The following is a 25724-nucleotide window of genomic DNA, read 5'->3' as shown; positions in this document are numbered from 1 at the left end:
ATCCAAAGATTTGCAGGTCAGGTGAATTCGCCATGCTAAATTGCCCCTAGTGTTAGATGCATTTGTCAGAGGGAAATGGGTCTGGGTGGGTTACTCTTCGGAGGGTCGTGTGGACTTGTTGGGCCGAAGGGCCTGTTTCCACACTAGGGAATCTAATCTAATCTAATCTAATCTATCTGTGATACTCATAATTTTGTCGACCTATTTCAGGTTGCCACTCAGGCTCCGTCTTTCCAGTGTAAACAATCCAAGTTTATAATCCTCCTCATAACTAAAACCCTCCAGACCAGGCAACATCCTGGTAAACCTTTGCACCCTCTACAAAGCATTTAAGTCCTTATGGTAGTATGGCAACCAAAAAGTTATACACTTAATGGATTCTAGATGTAAGGCTAAGTGTCCAGCTTTCCCTGCTTTCTGTTGTCTTTCTTTCTTGATCACAAATGTTACGTTTCAGAAAGGCAAAAAGCAAGGAAATGATTGTATAATAGTTTGTTAATTAAGAATGATATTGTACAGTGCTGAAAAATGCCCTCATAGAGTCATACTGCTGTACAAGATGGAAACAGACCCTTTGGTCCAACCCGTGCATGTCGACCAGATATCTTAAATGAATCTAATCCTATTTGCCAGCATTTGGCCCATATCCTTCTGAACTCTTCCTATTCATATATCCATCCAGATACTTTTTTAATGTACTGATTGTACCAGCCTCTAGTGCTTCCTTTGGCAGCTCATTCCACACAAGCACCACCCTATGTGTGAAAAAGTTGCCCCTTAGGTCCCTTTAGTTCAAGAGATTTATAATTAATTTTAATAGAGATAGGAAATATGACAGGGAAGAGGTCACTTGAGAGAGTTGGTTCCTGGCCTCCTCATAGCACTGTACGACAGACTATACTGGAAGAAATAAATAGGTTTGTAAGAAAGTACTGCACTAGTTATGGATGATTTTAATCGGCATGCAGAATGGGAAAATCAGATTCGCCAAGGTAGCTTTGAAAATTAGATTGTAGAATATATTTAGGACAATTTCTCAGAGCAGTATGTTGTACTAACCAGAGTGCTGAAATAAAAAAAAACCTCAGACCTAAAGGCTGATAAATCACCAGAACTGGATGTCGTACATTTTGGTTCTTAAAATTGGTTACTGCAGAGATAATTCAAAGCATTGGCTTTAATCTTTGAAAGTTATTTCAATTCTATTCCAGTCTCAGTGGACTAGAAGATTGAAAATGTCACCCACTTAAGAAAGGAAGGAGACAGAAAGCTAGAAATTGTAGGTTAGTCAGCCTAACAGCTATCATAAAGAAATTGATAAAGTCCAGTATCAAGGAAGTGATAGAAGGGTAATTAGAAAATTATAATTGAATCAGGCAAAATGAACATTGTTTTGTGAGAGAGAATTAATTTGTTAAATGTTTTTGAGGAACTAAGTTTAAAGGTGGATAAAGGAGAACCTGTTGATGCGGTGTACTTGGTTTTCCAAAACATATTTTACAAGGTGCCACATCAGAATTATTATGTAATAACAGCTTTTGGGATGGAGATGACATATTAGCATGGATGAAAACATTGTTAGCTAATAGGGAGCAAAGATTAGAGATAATGGGTCTTTTTTTTGGTGGCAAGCCAAAATGAATAGCATACTGTAGGAATCAGTAGTCTGGCTTCACTATTTACATCTAAATCAATGATTAATTACTTAGTAGTCCAGAACTTAAAAATCTCTGCAAAGAAATATGACTCTGAATAATTTTGTCTTGCACTCTTCAGGACTAAAAGGAAAATCAACTCAAGAAAAGAAACAAAAAAAAAATACAATATGGGGAGAGTGTGTTAATTGCTTAGAATTTGCTTGGCATAAAGATATAGCAGTTAACTGTCTTAATGAACAGTGATCAGTACTTTCCTACAGGGTTGCAGCAAGGATTCGCTTTCTCCATGGTACATCTACTCAGTAAAAAAGAAACAAAACAGATGAAATAGTTTGGGAATGTTGCTCTTGTCTGCAAAAACAGGACCCAGTCTCTGAATAATCGAGCTTCTGGTATATGCAAATTAATCACGTGATGAGCCCAAATAGTAAACTTAAGCTGGTAATTCTTTGTGCAGTCAGCGTTACTTAATAAATTTCGTCTAGTTGCAGAATCCACGTAATGTTGGACACTGTATGTGTTTTGCAAGTAAGGGCTTATTGAACAGAAATTGCTGGAGAAACTAATAACTGGCAGCATCTGTGGGAAGAAAGCAAAGTTAAAGTTTCAAGTCCTATGATTCTTCATCAGAACCCTATGAAATTCTGAAATTCACCAGAATCAAAATGTTAACTCTGCTTTCTTTCCACACATGCTGCTCTATCTGCTATTTTTCGTCAGCAATTTCTGTTTTTATTTCAGAATCTTCAGTGTCCGCAGGTCATTGTTTCATTTTGGTTTATTGAAGATGTTTGTAGTGCAGTCCATTGTGAAAGTCAGAGACATGTCTGATGCTGTCTGCCAGTCATTGAGATGTATGAGGTACATAACTAGCATCACACCAGTGAAAACTCTTATGCCACACTATTTCAGTATGCAGAATACTTTTTGGACTTGACAGCACCATATTGTTGGGGAGAATACCACTCATTTGTTTACTGCAAAGTAGCGGCATGGTGGCTCAGTGGTTAGCACTGTTGCCTCACAGCGCCAGAGACCTGGGTTCAATTCCTGTCTCAGGCGATTGACTGTGTGGAGTTTGCACATTCTCCCTGTGCCTGCGTGGGTTTCCTCCGGGTGCTCCGGTTTCCTCCCACAGTCCAAAAATGTGCAGGTTATTGACCATGCTAAATTGTCCGTAGTGTTAGGTGCAGGGGGAAATGTAAGGGAATGGGTCTGGGTGGGTGCACTTCGGCGGGTCGGTGTGAATTTGTTGGGCCGAAGGGCCTGTTTCTAAGTAATTTAAATCTAAAGTAGCAGTGTGAGACAGCTAGTTCGACTTCTTTCTCAAATCGTTGAGATATTTCCCGGAAAAGTTATGATTTCATGTCCCTTTTGTGCTGTATCACTGAAGTCAATGAAGGGATCGACTATTTGGTCACAAAATTTGCTGATGACACCAAGAAAAGTAGGAAAATAAATTGTCGAGATGAGGTGGAGAGTTTACAAAGAAATTTAGATAATTTAAGTAAGTGGGTAAAAAAATTGGCAGAAAAAATATAATTTGGGAAAATGGGAATTTTTCCAGTTCGGTGGGGCAGGAAAACTAGCAACACAGTATATTATTTGAAATGTGAGAAATTGCAGAATGTCTGAGGTACAGAGGGATTTGTGTGTTCTGGTGCAAAAATCAGAAGAAATTAGCATGCAAGTATAGCAATTGGGCAGACAGGCAAATGGAATGTTGGAGTTTATTGAGAGATGAATGAAATATAAAAGTTCTACTGCAGTTATACAGGGCTTTTGATGAGATTCACATCTGGAGTATTGTCTGCAGTTTTGATCTCCTTATCTGAAAAATAAGTAGAGTTGTGTTAGACATAGTTCACTGAAGATCTACCTGATTCAATTGTGGGATGACGGACTTTTTTTTGGAGTAAGGTTGAACAGATTGGGCTTTTACCTATTCACGTTTAGAAGAATGCAAAATGATCTCATTGAAATATACTAGATCCTGAGGTATTTGGTAAAGGTGTGAATACTATGACAATGTTTTCTCTTATGGGGGAGGAGATTGGAACAATAGTTATGGATCTCTGATTCAGTTTCTTACCAGTCAGTACGCCATCGTATACTTTTCGTTCAGATAGTTGTCATGATCCAGGTAATGGGCAATACCGCATAGATGTATAATTAAGAGTAGGTTGCACAAAGATGGGCTATTTAGTCCATCCAGTCTACCCTAAATTTATGTTCTGCTTAAAACACCTCTCATTCTATCTCATCTAATTATCAGCGATGCCACATAAATATTTTAAGTCTACCTGCTCACCTCTGATTCAGGTGAGAGTTGAACCCAGGCCTTCTGGCTGAGAGGTAGGGAAATGACAGTTGCCCCACAAGAAATCTCAAAGCCATGTATGCTTACCCAACTTCACCTTAAATATATCTAGACTATTAGCCTCAATTACTCCAGATTACCAATAACATTGTTTGTGAATGGCTCATATAATATGCTCTTCTGCAAAATTGAGATGACCAATAAAATATTTTCTATGTTTCTTAAGACTGAAATACACAAGTCTATTTGTTGTTCAATTCCAATGCTCTACTGAAAGTTAGCAAACATGGTAACTCAGGCCAAGTGAGATACATGTCTTGAAAAATGCACACAGTTCTACTTTATGAAATTGAAAAATTTTGCCGTAGTCTCTATTTTTCCCCTCAGTATTTTCTGGCCTTTATAGAGGTCAAATCTCCTCCTGTTTATTGCCATCTTGCAGAAGCTGGACAGAAGATCAATTTGGTTGTTTGGCTAGATGACACAAATTGAATAACTGTGTGGAATTCTCACAATCTATTGGCTAACATTTGCCCTGCAATCAAAGAAGCAACTAGCCTGGTATTTCATCTGAGACTCTTATTGTGAGATCTTATTGTGCTCATACAGTCATAGAGTCATACAACGCATAAATAGAACCGTGGGTCTGATTTGTCCATGCCAGCCAAATTTCCCATTTTAAAATAGTCCCACTTGCCTGCATTTGGCCCATTTGCCTCTAAACCTTTCCTCTTCTTGTACCCCTCAAATGTCTTTTAAAATGTTGTAACAGCGTCCTCTGACACTTTGTTCTACATACAAACCACCCTCTGTGTGGAAAGATTTGCTGCTCAGGGCTCTTTTAAATCTTTCTCCTCTCTCCTTAAAAATATGCCCTCCAGTTTTGAACTCTCCTAAGGAAAAGACCTTCACTATCCACCTTATCTCTGCCCCTCATGATTTTATAAACCTCTATGAGGGCACCACTCAACCTCCTAAACGCCATTGAAAAAAGTCCCAGCCTGTCCAGCCCCTCTATGTCCAGCTCCTTGGGGCGGTATGGTGGCTCAGTAGTTAGCATTGCTCCCTGACAGTGCCAGGGACCCAGGTTCGACTCAACCTACTGTCTATGTAGAGTTTTCCCATTCTCCCCACGTCTGTATAGATTTCCTCTGGGTGCTCCGGTTTTCTCCCATACTCCAAAGATGTGTAGGTTATGCTAAATTGCCCCATAGTGTTCAGCAGTGTGCAGATTAGATGGATTGGCCTAAGGAAATGTAGGGCTACTGGGATAGGATAAGTGATTGGGTCTGGGTGGGATGCTTATTGTGGACTTGATGGGCCAAAAGACCTGTTCCAACACTTAGGTATTCTATGATTCTAAACTCCATCTGCCTCTCATCAACCCAATTGATCAAGGTCCCTTTGTAACCCAAGGTAATCATCTTCACTGTCGACGAAGCCACTAATTTTTCCGTAATCTGCAAATTTGCTAACTGTGCCTCCTAAATTCTCATCCAAATCATTTATACAAATGACAAATGACATTGGACCTAGCACCAATCACTGTGGAACATCCCTGGTCACAGGCCTCCATTCCAAAAAACAATCCTCCACCACCATCCCCTGTATCCTACTGTCAAGCCAATTTTTTTATCTAATTGGCAGACTCACCCTGAATCCCATGTGATCTAACTTTACCAATCAGTCTACCATGCAGAACCTTGTCAAAGGCTTTGTTAAAATCCATGATGACAACCTCTACTGCTCTGCCCTCATCAATCTTTTTGGTTACATTCTCAAAAAACTCAATCTTTAAGCTTGTGAGACACAACTTACCACACGCAAAACCATGCTGACTCTCCCTAATCCGTCCATGCCTCTCCAATGGGATATAAATCCTATCTCTCAGAATTCCTTCCAATAACTTACCCATCACTGATATCAGGCTCACCTGTCTATTGTTCCCAGGCTTCTCCTTAGAGGCTTTCTTTAAAAAAAAAGCACAAGATTAGCCACCCTCCAGTCCTCCGGCACCTCACCCATGGCTGCAGATCATACAACTATCTGTGCGATATCTCATGTTTTCTAACTCATTTGAAAGAATTAAAAAAATTCTTTGATGTAATACTAATCTGGATCATCAGCCATTTCAAAGCACTTTGCAACCAGTTAAGTACTTTTTGAAGAGTATTCATTGTTCTTATGTTGGAAATGTGACAGCCAGGATGACTAAACCTGATCAGTTGGTGATGCAATTCATTACCAATCCAGAGTGATGCAACTTGTGCAGGTTCAATTCCCATTCTCGCTAAAGTCACCTTGAAGGCCTTGCCTTCTTAACCTTGAATATCACCTTTGGTATGCTGACCCACAGTTTGAATTCACCCTCAGTTGTCTTTCTTTTGAAGGAGCAGAATATGGTCCTTTAGGACAATGATGACATTCACTTTTACTTCAAACAAATGTCCACAAACAATAGTGCGATTAAGACCGGAAAATCATCTTTTGATACAAAAACAGAAATTGCTGAAGAAACTCAGCAGGTGTATGGCAGCATCTGTGGAAAGGAAAGAGAGTCATGGTTTCAGTTCAGTGACACTTATTCAGAACTTTATTTTTGTTTTATGTTTTCAGCATCTGCAGTTCTTTAGCTATTGTTTTATTTAAATGCTTTTTGACATTGTCTGAGGGACAAGTATTGATCAGGACATTGAGAATAGCTCCCATCCCACTTGTCCAGTAGTGCCATGGGATCTTTTATATTTCACAAGACTGGTGGGGTCTCAGCTTATTGTCCATTTGAAAGGTGGTACTTCTAAACAGTGCAGCACTTCCTTAACAATATATGAAGAGTGTCAGCCTTGATTTTTGAATTTGAGCCCATGAGTGGGACTTAGCTAAGGGTGCTACCAACTGAGTTACGCCTGACACGTCAATTATATACATTACATTGCCTGCACTTTAAAAATTCTTTTTGTATTAGGTAGCAGTTTGTGGCATCCTGTAGACATGAATGGCTTTCTTTAAACATTTCCTATTCTGATAAGCCAGTCGTATGTACTGAACTGCAGTCGCTGATTGTTTTAATGTCTCCACCCTGTTAAAAAAAACATAAGGAAGAGCAGTTAATATTATAGACAAATTTCTCCAGTATAGATGGGGGCGGAGACAGTGGGATAGTGGTAATGTCACTGCATTAATCCTCTGGGGAGATGGATTCAAATCCATGGTAGTTGATTGACTTTGAATTTCACTTGTAAAAGTTCTTGTGGTGCAGTGATAGTGTCCCTACCTCTCAGTAGGCCCAGCTTCAAGTCGCATCTGCTGCTGAGATGTGCAATAGTATCTTTGAGCAGGTTGATCAGAAGGTACACAAGATAGCTTCAATTTTGTTGTCAAAATACTTCAAATACTTATTTTCAAAGAGGAAGGAAATGTGTAGCCACACTGGCTTTGAACAATCCACAGGTTGTGGTTTAACTTGTAAGCTGGTGTTGTTTTTGCTGGTCGTTCTCTTGATAATCATAGAATCTCTAAGGTTTGGAAGCAGGCTACTCAGCCCATCAAGTCCACATCAACATTCCAAAAGCACAACCCCCCCCCCCCCCCACCCCCCCAACACACCTGACACATGCCCCCCCCCCCCAACACACCTGACACATGCCCTATCCTCTCCCTGAAGTCCTGCATTCCCCATGACCAATTCATGTCACCTGCACTTAGGACTGTGAGAGGAAACTGGAACACCTGTAACCCACGCAGACACAGGGAGAAAGAGCAAACTGCATGCAGACAGTTGCCCAAGGTTGGAATTGAGCCTGGATCCCTGGCACTGTGAGGCAGCAGTGCTAACCACTGAGTTATTGTACTGCTTTGGCAGTCTTTCTGGTAGTGTTTCTTTGTACGAATGTTGTATATGTCTTGCATACACTTCTGTCAATGGATTTTCTGTCTGTTTATTTGGATTTCTTCACAGCCCCCATGTTAAAACATATAATGTTGTTTGGGACAATACCTTCTGAAGGTATTGCAAATTTTTGATTCAAAAATTTGTTCAGCGAACATTAGTTAATTGAATTATTGCATCTTATTCACAAAGTCCTGAACATAATTGCTGTAAGATGATAAGTCAGCGTGTGTTGGTATGTAAAAATAGCCCTTTGTTATTTTCTTTCAGAAGTTGGTGTGATAATATCAATGTTGGTGAATGATATGAAATGGAATGATGCAAAGTTGCATAATGAATAATTGTTTTAATTCATCCTGCAAGTTGAAAAAATAAAGGTGTGAGATTTTAATTTTGTGCATTCTTTCTTTAGTGTGAGACAAAACAGAAATTGCTGGAGAAACTCAGCAGGTCTGGTAGCATTTGTGAAGAGAAATGAGATTCAATATTTCAGATCCAGGGACACTTTGTTGATTTGTCTGTCTTTAATGTGTTTTATCTCTTCCCTCTGCCTTCTCTTAATGGATGTTCTTTTTCAAGCCAAAAAGGCTCAGAGCCATTTTAGCAGGAATAAGGCTTGGAGGAAGGAGTCAAACTGGGTTTGTGCAGCAGTGATCAGATGTGTGCTGGTCTACATGCTTTCTATAAAGGGACCACGATATTGCCAGGATTGTTGCTCAGCAGCATGAGTGGAACGGAATCTCTGGCTTGAAGCAATGGGCAAGAGTAGGGGGAGTTTCAAGTCTTTGTGAGTTGTAGCACCAATAAGGGAAGCAAGGAAGATAGGGTCAGGGCAACTGAGTGAGCAGGCCTGGGTCAGTGTTCCTGCAGTGGTGAAGAAGCATTGTTTATTTAAATTGCACAAAGTTCAGAATAGTCGTAATGAGACATGGATGGCTGTAGTGAAAGAAGGACTGTATGTGATTGACATAAACTTATAATTAGGCTGAAATAATTTGTATGGCACTACTTGGGCTCCTGTACTAGCATATTTAGAATTCAATTTGCTTATTTTTAAAGAGCATCCACCATTTCTAAAAAATGCTGTTTTAATTTCCAAATTTTAAAAGAGAAAATAGAGTTTTTAGCAGAAAGTCCAACTTGTGCAAATGAGTAGTAACTTAACTTGGTTAAGAGCTGTCATACCTTTGAATTGGAAATTGTAAATTCACCTCCCACTCTAGAACGTTGCCCTTACGACCATGAGATGTAAGAGCAAAAGAAGACATCGAGTCTGCCTGGCCACTCAGTTACATCATGGCTGATTTGATAATTCCACTGACCTGCCTGTTCCCCATAACCCTTGATTCCCTTACTGATTAGAAATCTGTATACCCATAACCTTGAATATACCTAATGACCCAACATCCAATGCCCTGTGCGGTGAAATCGAATGTGAGAGTTATTTTGTGGGAAACATAGAAACTGATTGTAAAAGAAACAAAGATTAATGAAGACAAAAATGTAGGATCTTTAAATAAGAAGTAGGGGAAGATATAATTGGAAACAAAGTTATAATTGGTTCCATCTTCACAAAGGATAACACAAATAATCGCTCAAAATGTTGGGGAACACTGGATCTAGTGAGAGGAAGAGAAGAGAAGGAAATCATTATTAACAGGCAAGGAGTGTTGGGGAAATTGATCAGATTTAAAGCCGACAATACAATACTTTACATTCCAAAGTACTTAACAAAGTGGCCCTAGAAATAATGGATGCATGAACAGTCATTTTTCAAGATTTTATAGATGCTTGAACAGTTACTAGAGTTTGGAGGGTAGGTAATGTTATCCCACTATTTAAAAAAAGGGGGTAGGGAGTAGACAGGGAATTCTAGACCGATTAGCCTGACTTCAGTTGAAAGGAAAATTCTAGATTCTGCTATAAAAGGTTCAATAGCGGAGCATTTTGAAACAGTGACAGGATTGGACATAGACAGCAAGGTTTATGAAAGGCAAATAATGCTTGATAAATCTACTGGATTTTTTTTGAGGATGTAACTATAACTTTTCCAAAATCGAAGGGTTTTTGAAAGACTATTACCAGTGCATCCACTATCTCTGTAGTTACTTTGTTTAATATCATCGAATGCTTCCCATCAGGTACTGGGGATTTTAAAAATCACATCAGTTTCCCTACTATTTTTTCCAAATGATAGTTATTGTATTTATTTTGTCTCCTCCTTTTGTCTCTTGATTACTTCGTAATTTTAGATTACTATTAATGTCTTATTCTGTGAAGATGTTGTAAATAATTGTTCAACTTCTGTGCCATTTCCTGGTACCGCATTATTATTTCCCCTGTCCTATTTTCGAGGGAGCCTATGTTCACTTTGGCATTTTTCTTCATTTTAATATAATTGGGAAAGATCTTGCTGTCCATCTTGATATTATTTGCAGGTTCCCCCTCAAAGTTTATCTATTCCTCTGTTATTTTTTGGTCATCTTTTGATCATTTTTAGAACTTCCCCAGCCTCTAGTTTATCACTTACCCTTGTGATGTTACATGCTACCATTACTTCCTGATTTATTCTTTATATTACAGTATAGCCACTTTTTGGGGACCTATAGATAACTGCTAGCATGTGTTGTCTTCCTCCCTGTTTCTTGTTTCCACCCACATGGATTTTACCTCTTCTGATCCAAGGTAATTTCCTGCTGCCGATAGCTACACACCCACTCTTTCTTTCCTGTCTGACCTTTTGAAAAGTCATGTACCTCTACTTAATTCCCAGCTCTAATGCCTTATAACTTTGCTAGGGCCAGTGCTTTAGTGTACTCTTGATGGGGTGCTGCACAGTCAGAGGAATCATGCTTTGAAAGAGATGTTAAACCAAGACCTAGCTCAAGAGAAAGATCTATTCAAAGAAGACAAAAAGTTCTTTCCATTGTCTGACCAATATTCCTTCTTTCACCAGCACTAGGAAGACAGATTAATAGTGTTTTTCATCTCACTTGCTATTTTGGGATTGAGCTGTTCAAATTGGTGGTTATATTTGCCTACATGATAACAGTGACTTCACTTTAAAATTAGTTCATTGAATGTGAAGTGCTTTGGGGCATCCTCAGCATGTGATGTGCACCTATGAATGCTTCTAAATGATGCCTGCTAATTCAATTGCCTGGAGGTGTGCTTGTTAAGTGGTGACAGAGACCACTAAGCTATCACGCGGGGAAAAAAAATCTTAATAAATGCATTGTGTTGTAGTATGACTGGGAATATTTATTCTATTATATGCTGTTGACTACTGAGCAGGTCATTTATCACCACTTTTATGCAAAGGAATACAAAACATTGCTCTCAATTGATCCTTACTTAAAACACAAGGACTGTTTCTGTAATTTATACAACTAGGACTGCTTTCACATGGTAAATAAGGTCCCTACTCCTGAATTAAGTGTTGACAGAGTTAGTCAAGTGCAGCCTTCTGAAGTTTTGCGATCTTTAGTTTACAAATGATATATTGTGGGTTTGACAGGCAACGTACTTGTGGCAAAGAGAACCAAAAAAAACAGACAATTCAACATTTAACTAAATTTGTTTCCATAGAATCATTGATCTGCCTAAACTGATTATAATCGATTTTTTTGATTTATACTTTTCAAAATGTAACTTTGGACTTCTTGACAAAATGATAATTGCAAAGCTGGAAGTATACTTACATAATTTAGTGCAGAGAGGTAATTAGATATATTCCAACATGACATGTAGTTGCCTGCAACTTTGGTGTGTGCTGAATATCATTTCTTTAGCATTGATTTTGGTTATGAGCAGATCCATTTTTATCTGGTTCATTTTACTGCATGTAATGGTCTTCTGTAATTACCTTTCAGAAGGAAGTCACCTTCCATTTCCTCATGACACAATTTTTTCAAGTTTCAAAGTTGTTGATGCCCTCCAATTAAATATATTGAAACAATTTCATTGCTGTGTATTTTTGTAGATTTGCACAAATTTGAAATATTGACAGAATTTTTAATGTGAATTGCCCTCTAGTATTAAATGTGAGTTTATTGCGAAGGATATAGTGCATAGTGGTTCTCCTTTGATGTTCATTTAAAAATGCAATTCTAAAAGGAATCTTACTCATTCGTTTACTTATATTAATGTTCCGTGTCAAACATAATGGTTGTAATGAACAGTGGGAAAATATTGTCTTGGATATGCATATCAGTTGCATTTCCACAATTTTGATGGGAAGCGCTCAGATTTGGGTGGGTAACAAAGATCTATTGTTGGTGCAAAGAAAAGAGACATGGTTCCATTTTATGTTTGCAAGCACAAACATATAACTAGTTGGATTATTAATTAGAATCTGTGCATTATGTGTGCTGTATATATAGTGTCAATATTCACAATAAGCTTTCTGTTCCTCCGTAAATATGTGAAAATAACACATGTTGAGGTTGACATTTGAAATGAAACTATTATTATTTGTGGGGTTGTGCTGCACAATTGAAAAACTTTGTTTGAAAGCACAGGAGGGCAATATATATAACTGTATATATTTAAGACTCAATTTTAATGATCAGGTAATCATCAAGGTCACATCATGTTGCCCTGAAAGCATTAAATAGTTTTAATGCCTTGGCCTTATTTAACTCTTAGCCATAAAGCTCATGTCTAAATACATTGAGAATCATTATCAAGCTTCTGGAATTTGGATTTTGAATGTCAGATTTCCACCCGAAACCCAAGGGTACAGCCTCCAGTTCTGAAGGAGGGTGGTCCATGGCAAATCACATGAGGAGAGCCCCAGAGTTTCTTTGTAGGCCTTGGCTGAGTAGTCCTGTGCTGAAGCATTCTTAAGTGAAGTGTATTTTGCTTTTGAATTCTGGAATTAAAATTGGGCCAAAATAGCCATTTACGGAGCTGTATATTGCTGTGATGTGAGTGTTAAAATGTGTTTAAACATTCAACAGTCAGAAGATCATGAGACATGTTGTGCTTGTGCTGGCTCATTGAAAGAGTAATCCAATTAATCCTTTTATTCTGTTTATTTCTGTGTAGCCCTGCAGATTTCTTCAATGTTTAACTAGTTTCCTCTTGAAAGTTATTATTGAATCTGCTTCATCAGTTTCCTAGGCAGTACATTTCAGATCATAATAGGTTGCTGGTTAAAAAGATTTCTCTACGTTTCCCCTGATTCTTTTGCAACTTATTTTAAATCTCTTCAGTGCAATTGCCAACCCTCTTGGCAATGGAAATAGTTTATCTCTAGTTTTGAATTATTTTAAAATGCCCTGTAGAGGAGTTTTGTATGGGTATCCCAGAAGGTTTGTGATCAAACACGTTGAAGGGGATTTTAGTTGTTATATTTTCTGGGTTTTGTTCAGTCGCATCACATTTCTGAGAATATGATATAGATTTTTAGGAATTAAGTTGTAGGTTTTTAAGTTCCTTAATTGAAGGAACACAATTTTTAAGTAGTCATTACAGTGTAATTATATTTAATAATTATGTTTATAATAATTCCATTTTATAATTATTCATCATTTTTAAATATGCTATAAATTTGGGTCAAAACAAACCTGTTTGTATCACATTGCATAAAATATTTTTTAATCTAGCTATCAGTTTTAAATTGACATCGTGAAACATTGATTTATTAGTTTTGAGAATTTAGCCGTGCCCAGTCTCCTTTGGGAGCAAAATAAGGTTTCCCTGAGGCTTAAAATCTGACCCACTGCCACTACATTCTCTGCATCTTTCATGGTTGAAACAGGGTGTGAGACTCCAGTTTTGTAAATTCCCATGCTACTCAGTAGGCACTTTTTTTGCAGTTATTATGCATTACTGAATTCTAAATTCTCACTATCAGCAAAAATATTACCATATTTCCAGTTAAGAGATTTGTGGGCGCAACAGACATGATTTGTTAATCATTTGAATTAAAGGTACTATGAACTTGGATTAAGTCACTATATTTTGTCATCTGATTTCTTCTAATGACTGACTAATATCCAAAAAAAATAGGGCACCAATAAATGTAATACATGTTTTCAAGTGATTCTATGTAAAGACCTTTTACCCAGTGTGAAAAGCTGATTAAATTTAAGAGTTCAAACATTTCAAGACAATAACTTCAGTAACCAAATGCTTATAGTACATGTATGCTATGAGGATAATGCTAGTGTGATGTCGTTTCCACTTTGTTTTGGTAGTAGCTTTGTGAAATATACGTCCGAATTCAGAGCAGAACTAATTTCAGAGTGAGACTCTGTTCTACGAGGGGTCTTGCATTCCTTCAAACCATTGTCAGGTTGCACTCTGACTCTAAAATTAACTGTAGCCCTCTGTAAATCAAAATCCCTTTGCAAGACACTATATTTATTATGTGAATGCACATATAATTATAATTACTCAATTGAAAATGGAGTTAAAATGTTTCTGAAATAGGAATCTACATATAATGAATCCCACTTGTTTGAGTGACTGCAGCTCTAAAAGCATTCAAGAAGCTTGATACCCTTTCGAGTAAGGTTATTTGATTAGCACCACATCCAGAAACATTCACTCCCTTCACCACTGATGCCCAATAGCAACAGTGTGTACCATTGCAGAAATTCACCAAGGCTTCTGAGACAGGATCTTCCAACACACAACCATTACTATCTAGAATGACAAGGATAACAGATATGCGAGAACCCACTGCCTGCAAGTTGCCCTCCGAGCCACTCACTATCCTGACTTGGAAATATATTGCTGTATCTTCATTGTCACTGGGTCACAATCCTGGAACTCATCCCTTGCAGCATCGTTGGTTTACCACAGCACATGAGCTGCAGTGATTCAGGAAGGCAGCTCCCCACTACCTTCTCAATCACAACCAGGGATGGACAATAAATGATAGCCCAGCCAGCAACACCTACATCCCATGAGTAAATGTAAAATAATGCATAATTTACGTAAGATAAAGATAAAGTAGCAACAGTCCCAGAGGACCATAGAGCTGCCCTTTCAATATTTATCCCAAGTAGTTATTCTAAGACAAATATTTTTCAGCTTGTGGATACAAAATATCATGGTATGGAAGGTGACCATATGGCTCAGTGACTCTACTGGTTCTTTGAAAGAACTATTCATGTCAGCCCACTCATTATTTCTATAGCCCAGAAATTTATGCATTTCCATTTTTAAAGTATTTCAACACTTTTATTAGGATATTGAGACAACAACTTCAGAAATGTTAACTTTGTATTGAAGTGTTGTTATTTTAATATAAGTGAAATAAATAATTGTTTTGTCCTCGCACGCAAATAATTGTTAATTGGACGATACACTGACTCTATCTGGAGCATCACTTTACATTACAGTGGGCGGCACAGTGGTTAGCACTGCTGCCTCACAGCGCCTGAGACCCGGGTTCAATTCCCGACACAGGCGACTGACTGTGTGGAGTTTGCACGTTCTCCCCGTGTCTGCGTGGATTTCCTCCGGGTGCTCCGGTTTCCTCCCACAGTCCAAAGGTGTGCGGGTCAGGTGAATTGGCCATGCTAAATTGCCCGTAGTGTTAGGTAAGGGGTGTATGTAGGGGTGGGTTGCGGGTCGGTGTGGACTTGTTGGGCCGAAGGGCCTGTTTCCACACTGTAAGTAATCTAATCTAATTACAATTTTATCAGATGATTAAAAATCCATTTCTGTACATTGTCCTATCTAGTTCAGATTACTCTGTGATATAATAAAATCATGCTGATGAAACATGATTGAATCCCCACAGTCCTCTGGAAAAGAGTATCACCCTTTGAGCGAACATTTCCCACCCACTTACCATGTGAAAAATACTCTCTTTTGTTTAATCAAAGCGAATGACTTCACATTTATTCAAATTATATTTCAACGTTTTTCCCCAATGTCTGTGTTATCTCCTCTCTTACATCCTGTATATAGTCTGTACTGGCTAAGTAGTTACCTCTTTAAATTTCACTTAAATCTTGAGAGGTGACAGCATAGGACGAGCCATATATATGGCTATTCTGTGAGAATCATTGTAATAGCCATCTCTTTGGTGCTATGCCAATGGTGACAGGTAAAGAGTTGGATCAGATAAGAGAGAGGAAACAGGAAAAGAACTGGACAGGTAAAGCTGGATAATAATCCGGCGATGATGGAACAATCAAAGTCCAAGTGGGGACTGTGTCTAACTTGAAGGTTGCCTTGTTCTCACAGTTTTGCTGTTTATTGTTTTGATGGCAGACATTGTGGGGAAGCTTGTTACTGTTGAAATAACCTGAACAGACTGCTATGCAACATCCTGCAGATGTGCATATTGCAGTCACATGAATTGCTGAGAGGAGAATTGGCAGCTAGGTTCAGATAGGGATGATAATGAAATCGATTGGTCTTACTGGTGATATTGAGATTTCTGAATCTCATCATAGTAGCTCCAATTCCAGTTCTGTTTTGAAGAGTTAGGAAGTGAGCCACGTGCAACATGATGTGCCTATATTATTTGTAGCCATGATGTTGTTAAGGGTGCTCATGTTAAGCTGCTTGTTAATGAGAGAGCAGATAGACTATCCTTTCCTTTGTTATCTGTCTGTGGTGACCTTATCTTCAGAGTAAAATAAAATTTCTTCAGTCTGTCTTCATGATTTAAGTGTTTCATTCCTGAATCTCTTGTAAACCTCTTTTGCACTGTCTCCAATGTGTATACATTGTTCCGTAAGTGTGGCACACAGAACTGTGCATAGTACTCCAGCTGAAGTCTAAGTAGCATACGAGTTCAACATAATCCCCTTGCTTCTGTACTTTGCCGCCAAAGGTCCAACACATGCCAGCGAGTTCTATGCAGCACGGTGATGAAGCTATCAGCATGGTGATGGATAGCTTCACCTTTCAAAAACTACTGATGCTACTCACAGACCTCAGAGGTCCACACAGTGGCATGAAAAATTAGACAAAATATTTACTGGATGCCACTGTTAGTAAAGCTAGAATACTATACACATTAAAACTACTCTGCCACTTTTGAGTACTTATGCACATAGATACCAAGATCTTTCTGGTCCTGCAATCCATCAGTATAACACTTTTTATTTTATGCTTTCTCCATTTTCCTTCTACCAAACTGTGTCAGCACAAATCTCTCTGCTATTGAAATTCATGTACTACGTAACTACCCACCATCTTGTCATGTCCTTTTATAGTTTTACACTGTCCACCTCACAGTTTTCAAGTTTTCTTTCATCCACAAAATTTGAAGTTACCTCTCCACTCCTAGATTATTAGTATATGTGTGGGTATTTATGTGTATATATCTGGAAAAGCACCTGTGCCAAACCAACCCTTGGGTATCCCCATTGCCTTCTGCCAGCCCAAAAAGTATCAATTATAACCGCTTCCAATCCCTCAGCAAATTCTGTGTTCATGTTGCTACTGTCCTGCTTATTCACTGAGTTAAAACTTTTCTCATAAGTCTATTGTGTGGCAATGTATTAAATGAATTTTAGAAGTGTAGTAGTCAGGAGCTGGGGCACAGTGGTTAGCACTGCTGCCTCACAAGCGCCAGAGACCCGGGTTCATTTTCCGACTCAGGCGACTGACTGTGTGGAGTTTGCACGTTCTCCCCGTGTCTGCGTGGGTTTCCTCCGGGTGCTCCGGTTTCCTCCCACACTCCAAAGATGTGCGGGTCAGGTGGATTGACCATGCTAAATTGCCCATAGTGTTAGGAAAGGGGTAAATGTAGGGGTATGGGTGGGTTGTGCTTCGGCGGGTTGGCGTGGACTTGTTGGGCCGAGGGGCCTGTTTCCACACTGTAAGTAATCTAATCTAAAATACACCCAGGAGATCAAAAAGGTGTGTAGGAAAGGCAGAGTTAGTGAACGTGGGGGATATCAGTATGTAGGTGGACTGGGAAAATCAGGTTGGTAGTGGATTGCAAGAAAAGGAATTGGTGGAATATATACGAAATGGCTTTTTGGAGCAGCTTTGTGGTGGACCCCACTAGGGAACAGACAATACTTGATTTAGTGTTGCACAGTGAGGTAGACTTGATAAGAGAACTTAAGGTGAAGGAACCCTTTGGGGGCAGTGATCATAATATGATTGACTTTACTCTGCAGTTTGAGAGGGAGAAAATAGAATCAGAGGTAACAGTATTACAGCTGATTAAAGGCAGCTACATAGGCATGAGGGAGGAACTGGGTGGAATTGACTGAGAGCGGAGCCTAGCAGTAAATACAGTGGAACAGCAATGGCAGGAGTTTCTGGGAGTAATTCAGGAGATGCAGCAGAGGTTCATCCCGAGGGAAAAGAAGCATGGTACAGGGAGGATGAGGCAATCATGGCTGAATAGGAAAGCAAAGAGAAAGCATATAATGTGGCGAAGGGCAGTGGGAAACCAGAGGAATTGGAAAGACCAACAGAGGGCTACAAAAAAAGAAATAAGGAGGGATAAGGTTAAATATGACGGTAAGCTAGCCAGTAATATAGAGGAGGACTGTAAGAGTTTCTTTAGATGTGTAAAGGGCAAAAAAAAAAGGCAAAAATGGACAGTGGACTGCTGGAAAATGATGCTGGAGAGACAATAGTTGAGAACAAGCAATTGGCTGAGGAACTGAATAACTACTCCATGTTAGTCTTCACGGTGGAAGGCACAAGTGATACCCCAAAAATTCAAGAGAGTGAAGGGGCAGAGTTGAGTATGGTGGCCGTCACCAAGGAGAAGGTGCTAGAAAAACTGAATGGCCTGAAGGTGGATAAGTCACCTACACCAGATGGACTACACCCTAGAGTTCTAAGGGAGATAGCTGAAGAGATAGTTGAGGCATTAGTGGTGGTCTTTCAGGAATCAGGGAGGGTCCCAGAGGAGTAGAAAATCGCTAATGTGACACTCCTGTTTAAAAAAGGAGTAAGGCAAAAGACAGAAAAGTACAGATTGATTAGCCTAATCTCGGCCGTGGGTGAGATTCTGGAATTCATTGTGAAGGATGAGATTTCTGAATACATGGAAGTATATGGTAAAATAGGGCAAAATTAGCATGGTTTCATCAAGGGGTCTCGTGCCTGACAAATCATCTAGAATACTTTGAGGAAGTAACAAGCAGTTTAGTTCAAGGATAGCCAATAGATATTGGAGACATGGACTCCCAGAAGGCCTTTGTTAAGGTGCCACGCAGGAGGTTGCTGAGTAAGATAAGGGCACATGGCGTTAGATGTAAGGTGCTCACATGAATAGAAGCTTGGATGTCTGGCAGAAAGCAGGGAGTGGGGATTAAAGGGCCTTTCTCAGGGTGACAGCTGGTGACAGCTAGATTCCATCATTAAGGATGAGGTTTCTAAATTCTTAGAAGAGCAGAGTCTGATTAGAACAAGTCAACATGGATTTAGTAAGGGAAGGTCGTGTCTGACAAACCTGTTGAAATTCTTTGAAAAGGTGACAAGTAGGTTAGACCAGGGAAACCCAGTGGATGTGGTCTATCTAGACTTCCAAAAGGCCTTTGATAAGGTGCCACACAGGAGGCTGCTGAGCAAGGTGAGGGCCCATGGCATTCGAGGTGAGCTACTGGGATGGATTGAGAAATGGCTGTCTGACAGAAGGCAGAGATTTGGGATAAAAGGTTCTTTTTCGGAATGGCAGCCGGTGACAAGCGGTGTCCCACAGGGTTCAGTGTTGGAGCCACAGCTTTAATGTTCGCATTATATTATTAATGATCTGGATGAAGGGACTGGGGGCATTCTAGCGAAGTTTGCAGATGATACGAAGTTAGGTGGACAGGCAGGTAGTACTGAGGAAGGGGGGAGGCTACAGAAGGACCTAGACAGTTTGGGAGAGTGGTCCAGGAAATGGCTGATGGAATACAACGTGAGCAAATGCGAGGTCTTGCACTTTGGAAAAAGAATAAAAGCATAGAATACTTTCTAAACAGTAAGAAAATTCGTAAAGCCAAAGTACAAAGGGATCTGGGAGTGCTAGTCGAGGATTCTCAAAGGATAAACATGCAGATTGAGTCCGTGATTACGAAAGCGAATGCAATGTTGTCACTTATCTCAAGAGGGTTGGAATATAAAAGCAGAGAGGTGCTACTGAGACTTTATAAAGCTCTGGTTAGGCCCCATTTGGAGTACTGTGTACAGTTTTGGTCCCCACACCTCAGGAAGGACATACTGGCACTGGAACGTGTCCTGCGGAGATTCACGCGGATGATCCCTGGAATGGTTGGTCTAATATATGAGGAATGGCTGAGGATCCTGGGATTGTATTCATTGGAGTTTAGAAGATTAAGGGGAGACTTAATAGAAACTTACAAGACAATACATGGCTTGGAAAGGGTGGACGCTAGGAAATTTTTTCCATAAGGCGAGGAGACTAGGACCCGTGGACACAGCCTTAAAATTAGAGGCGGTCAATTCAGAACAGAAATGCGGAGACATTTCTTCAGCCAGAGAGTGGTGGGCCTGTGGAATTCATTGCCGCAGAGTGCAGTGGAGGCCAGGACGCTAAATGTCTTCAAGGCAGAGATTGATAGATTCTTGATGTCACGAGGAATTAAGGGCTACGGGGAGAACGCGGGTAAGTGGAGTTGAAATGCCCATCAGCCATGATTGAATGGCAGAGTGGACTCGATGGGCCGAATGGCCTTACTTCCACTCCTATGTCTTATGGACATTGGTGTTCCTCATGGCACAGTGTTGGGGCCACAACTTGTCACTTTATACACTAGCAATCTAGATGAAGGAGCTGAGGGCATTCTGACTTAAGTTTGCAGACAGTACAAAGAAAGGTAGAGGGGCAGGTAGCATAGAAACCAGGAAAGCTGCAGAAGGATTTGGACAGATTAGGAGAGTGGGCAAAGGAGTGGCAGATGGAGTGCAACGTGGGAAAGTGTGAGGTCATGCACTTTGCTAGAGAGAATAGAGGCATAGACTGTTTTCTAAATGGGGAGAAAATTCAGAACTCTGAAGTGCATGAAGTTGGAGTTCTAGTCCAGGATTCTCTCAAGGTAAAGTTGCAGGTTGAGTCAGTAGTTAGGAAGGCAAATGCAATGTTGGCGTTTATCTTGAGAGAACTTGAATATAAAAGCAGAGATATATTTCTGAGGCTCTGGTCAGACCACGTTGGAGTATTGTGCGCAGTTTTGGGCCCTATATCTCAGGATGGATGTTCTGGCCTTGGAGCATGTTCAGAGGAGGTTCATGAAAATGGTCCCAGAAGTGAAAAGCTTAACATATGAGGAATGCTTGAGACTCTGGGCCTGTACTTGATAGAGTTTAGATGGATGAGAGGCGATCTAATTGAAACATAAAGAATTCTGAGTGGCCTGAATAGAGGTTGGGAAGATGTTTCCATTGGTAGGAGAGACTAGGACCCGAGGCTCAAAGTAAAGAGAAGACCTTTTACAGTGGAGATAAGAAGAAACTTCTTCAGCCAGCGATTGGTGAATTTAAGGAATTCGTTGCCACAGAAGGCTGTGGAGGCCAGGTCATTGAGTATATTTAGAAAGATAGATAAGTATCTGGCAGATAGATGAGTATCAAGGAGATCAAGGATTATGGGGAGAAAGTGGGAGAATGGAGTTGAGAAGCTTATCAGCCATGATTGAGCTGACTCGATGGGCTGAATGGCCTAATTTCTGCTCCTCCGTCTTATGGTCTTCACATCAACAGCATTAGTCTAATCAGTTTTGTTTACCTCAAAACATTCCAGGAAGTTTGTGAAAAATGATTTTCACTTAAGAAATCAGTTCTGGTTCATCCTAACCAACCCATATTTTCCATGTGACTAGTAATTCTATCCCAAATAAGTGTTTCAAGCATTTTTCTCACTCCAATTAGACATCATCTTGAACACTTCTTCAACAAACCTGTTCCTTTTCCAATCTCTTATCCTCTGGCACCATTCCTGAGCCTCAGGAATACTGAAACATCATGACCAGTGCCTCTTTAATTTCCACTTTTACTTCTTCTAATGTTCTTGGATACATGTCACCCTGTCCTGGTGTTTTATCAGTGTTAAATACTGATAGCCTATCCAATAACTCCTCATTAATTTAAACCTTCTAGTGTCGCCTATTCATTACCTCTTCATCAATTTAAACAATTCTAGAGTCATGGATTTTTTCCTCTGTTACCATGGCCTGGGCATTATCTCCTTCCTTGGTAAAAACCAATGCAAAGTATTGAGTACTCTTTTTACCATACTTTTACCATTGATGTGTTTCTCTTCTTTGCTTTTCTAGCCCCTGAACTGGTATAGGATGATGCCGTGAACTTAGTGTGCCAGCATACCCTGAATGAAGGCCGTCTCCCTTGGCTTGACTGAGGATTATTCCTGTTAGCCTTTAAGACATGGCCATTAGTGTATGGCATGAAACACATACAGTATACTGCTGGCTGTAGGTGTGAGATTGATGTAGTGTAGCAACATTCAATAACAGGTTTGACTCCTTGACTTATCACTGCTGAAAACATGTTAAGCTGCCTGGCTTTGTGTCTGCATTAAAAGGCAAGGCAGAAGTACTGTGAGCATTTAAAACTGTGACTGAGGGGGTAAAATGCAAAGAGGCAGAGCAGGGCAGAGACACTATAAGTATCCAAGTAGATGCAAAGTGAGTGAGTGCTAAGGAAGCAAACAAGAGGCCTTGATGTATACCCAGGTGGATTCATGTGGTGGGAGTCTGTAGCTGTGTGTGGTGTGTCCTGAAAGCAGCATTACACAGAGGAGCCTGTGCAATCCAAAGTCTAACACTAAAGTGCAGAAATGTGTTGTAATGTGTGTTGCAGTGACTGAGGGTCTAGTGAGAATGGTATGTCTCTGGATTCTGGATCAGTGGTGCTGGAAGAGCATAGCAGTTCAGGCAGCGAAATTGACGTTTCGGGCAAAAGCCCTTCATCAGGAATAAAGGTAGAGAGACTGAAGCGTGGAGAGATACAACCTCCATGGAAGGGGGCATGCAGGTGATCACACTTTATGCAGCATGCCCTGAGATGTTGGGGACAGTTGTCTAAGATAGACACCTGGAACAGCAAGTGGCAAACTAATACAAATACTTGCAAATAACTGCAAATAGACATCTCACCACTCATTCATGAGACTCTCCTCTCAGCATGCAAAGCCCAGCTGGAAAATCAAACTTGCTTTCCCTTGATAACAGAAACGGGATTCTCAACAATTACACCCTATTTCTCCAAGTGCCTTGCCAATGGCCGTGTCATTCTGAGGCTGGGAAGATTTCACCCCTTAATTTCGCATGTTAGTCTGCACCTGCAACTCATTGATCTTTCTATTTTGTCCATTCACATTCATATATGTAACCTCAACTTTGACACCGTTTCTGCCTTTTTCTTCAACTTTACCAATTAACTTACTGTTCCGTAATCTTTTGTTGCCTATTGGTGTTTTGTGCATGTTGCTATAATTCTCAAATATACTTTCCTAGTTCCTAGTTCCTATGCTTCTGCCAAGTTAGCTTAAAGCCCTGCAACTACAATAGCAGCTCACCCTCCAAGGGCAATCATATTCATGTGCAGCCTATCTATTTTGTACAGGAGCCATCTTCCCCAGAGCCAGTACCAGTGCCCCAAGAATCTAAAGTCCTCCCTTCTATGCCACTCTTCTAATTATGTTTTAATTTGTCTTATCCTGCTATTTCTGTACTCACTTGCATGTGGCACTGACAGAAATCCAAAGATTGCTACATTTTTTGCCTAAATTCTGATCGCAGTTCCACCTTGCTATCTACATTGTTAATGGGCAATGCCCTCTGGCTCTGTTCATCCAGTTTTACTCTCATTGTCACTGTTTCAATTTGAGGCTAAAGTATAGATCAGGGATAATGAGTAATAATGGAATAATTGAATCACAGGATTCAGATGACATCTATAAGCCACGTGCCGTGTTTTATAACATTACCTGAACTTCTTGATTAAATTACAGTCTAGTCATTCACTCACAACTACATGGAATGTTACAGTTTAAGTGTATCATCATTCTTGTTTGTAATCACCAAGAAAACACAGAAAATGTAAACCCTTTGTTTGAATGCTAACATGAAAATGAAAATGAAAATGTTTTGAGACTAGATGCATCAGAATACAATGATTGCCAGTGTTTCTGTATGAATGAATCATTTCCATCTAAAAATGCATTCTTTGAGACAAAAATCAAATTCACTATTGAAGATCAGTTCACTGAAACATTGCACAGCATGTTGCTTAGTATTTGAATTTGCATGTACATGAAATTCACATGTACAGGAGTAGTAGAAGGGCTAACTAGAAGATTTGCCCAAGTAATGGAATGTAAGCATTTTCAAGGACAAGTTAGTGATGTAGGACCTTAACAGGATTGTTGAAGGCACAGCCTTTATTCACTGGAATTTAGAAGAATGGCAGGTGGTGGGGGGAAGGGGGGTGGGATTGATGGGATTGGGCAGGCTAGATGCAAGAAGAATATTCTCAATGTTGGGGAAGTCCAAAACTAGGAATCATAGTCCAAGAATTAGGGGCAAGTCATACAGGACTGAGAGGAGGAAGAATTTCTTCACTCGGAGTTGTGAACCTGTGAAATTCTCTACCACAGAAAGTTGTTGGGGCCAGTTTGTTAGATATATTCAAGAGGGAGCTGGATGTGGCCCTTGTGGCTAAGTGAATCAAGGGGTCTGGGGAGAAAGTGGGAATGGATACTGAAATTGCGTGATCAGCCATAATCATATTGAATGGTGGTGCAGGCTTAAAGGGCTGAATGGCAGTAAAGATTCCAATCTAGAAATTCAGCATAAAGATTAAGGCTGACTCCAATGCAATATTGTTAGAAGTCTTTTGGATGAACCCAGCTTTTTTCTCAATTAGTCAGAAAATATCTTGTCACATTACAGATATAATGCCTGAAATCTGGTACCCTTGGGATCAAGGCCAGGTTATATTTTGGGCATTTTCAGATTTTGTGGTGGGTGGATCAGGCATTGGGCAGTTTAGCTCAAACCATGTATAAGGATTGCTTACTGCATGGGATAAAGTGATGTGTGAAGCAGTTAACTGGTCTGAAGTTACATTGGGCTAATGCAGAAAATTGATGAGGTAAGTTAATTTTTGAAATTTAGAAAATTTACACAGTTAAGAAAAGTTATAAAAATGCCCAGTTTCCAAGAAGTTGGATTCATTTCTCTACTTGTATTTCACCTTCACAAGAGAACTAATTATTTGGTCATTATCAGAGTGCTTGTCTTTGGGAGATTGCTGTACACAAAATGGTTGCTGTGTTTTCTCTCATATTGTATTGGCTGTAATCAATTTTGAGATGTCTAGAGGCAAATCCTTCCTCATCATCCCTTTCCAAGCTAATGGAACACAAGTTTATTTGCTCCAAACTGCAGTGGAGAATATTGAGCTCTCTCAAGCAAGCTGTAGAACGCTTCACCATTAGTGATGGCATTTCATTGCCTTTCTCCTTACTTATATCGTGAATAATATGGTGAGATAAATGATGGAATGAAATGGCCTCTAGCTGTTGATAAATACCAAAAGTTACAGATGCATTTGTCATCCTGTTTATGTGCATGTCCTCATCCTGTATATTATGGGCCTTAAATTGAAAGTAATTATTCTAATTTGTTTTATTACATTAGTGTAGGTCGTATGAATAAAGGGGGCTTTCTTTAACGCTGTATTATTATTCATAGGAGAAGAGTCAGCCAGCCCAGACTTGTGACTTTTGTGCTGTGCTTCATGGGAATTTTTAGAAAATGATGTCTAAAATGCTCTGACCTGTGACCTTTCCAGCTGCAGCCCCTGCTCTCCACAGGAATCCCATACTTGACTCCTTAGAAAGTTCTTTGTAGCTGTTATCTTCATCCATTTGTTTTGCAGTAGCCTTTGG

At 39.8% G+C, this 25724-nt stretch overlaps 1 protein-coding gene across 1 annotated transcript in view; it reads left to right on the top strand.

Annotated features, from left to right (window-relative positions):
* lmf1 (lipase maturation factor 1) overlaps positions 1 to 25724 on the top strand; it is a 584123-nt gene that overhangs the window by 212753 nt on the left and 345646 nt on the right. The gene's annotated exons all lie outside the window — the stretch shown is intronic.

The sequence above is a fragment of the Hemiscyllium ocellatum genome, chromosome 20, assembly GCF_020745735.1.
Source record: "Hemiscyllium ocellatum isolate sHemOce1 chromosome 20, sHemOce1.pat.X.cur, whole genome shotgun sequence".
Taxonomy (NCBI): Eukaryota; Metazoa; Chordata; class Chondrichthyes; order Orectolobiformes; family Hemiscylliidae; genus Hemiscyllium; species Hemiscyllium ocellatum.
Note: the sequence above shows the minus strand (reverse complement) of the source record. Positions and strands in the feature narration are given on the sequence as shown.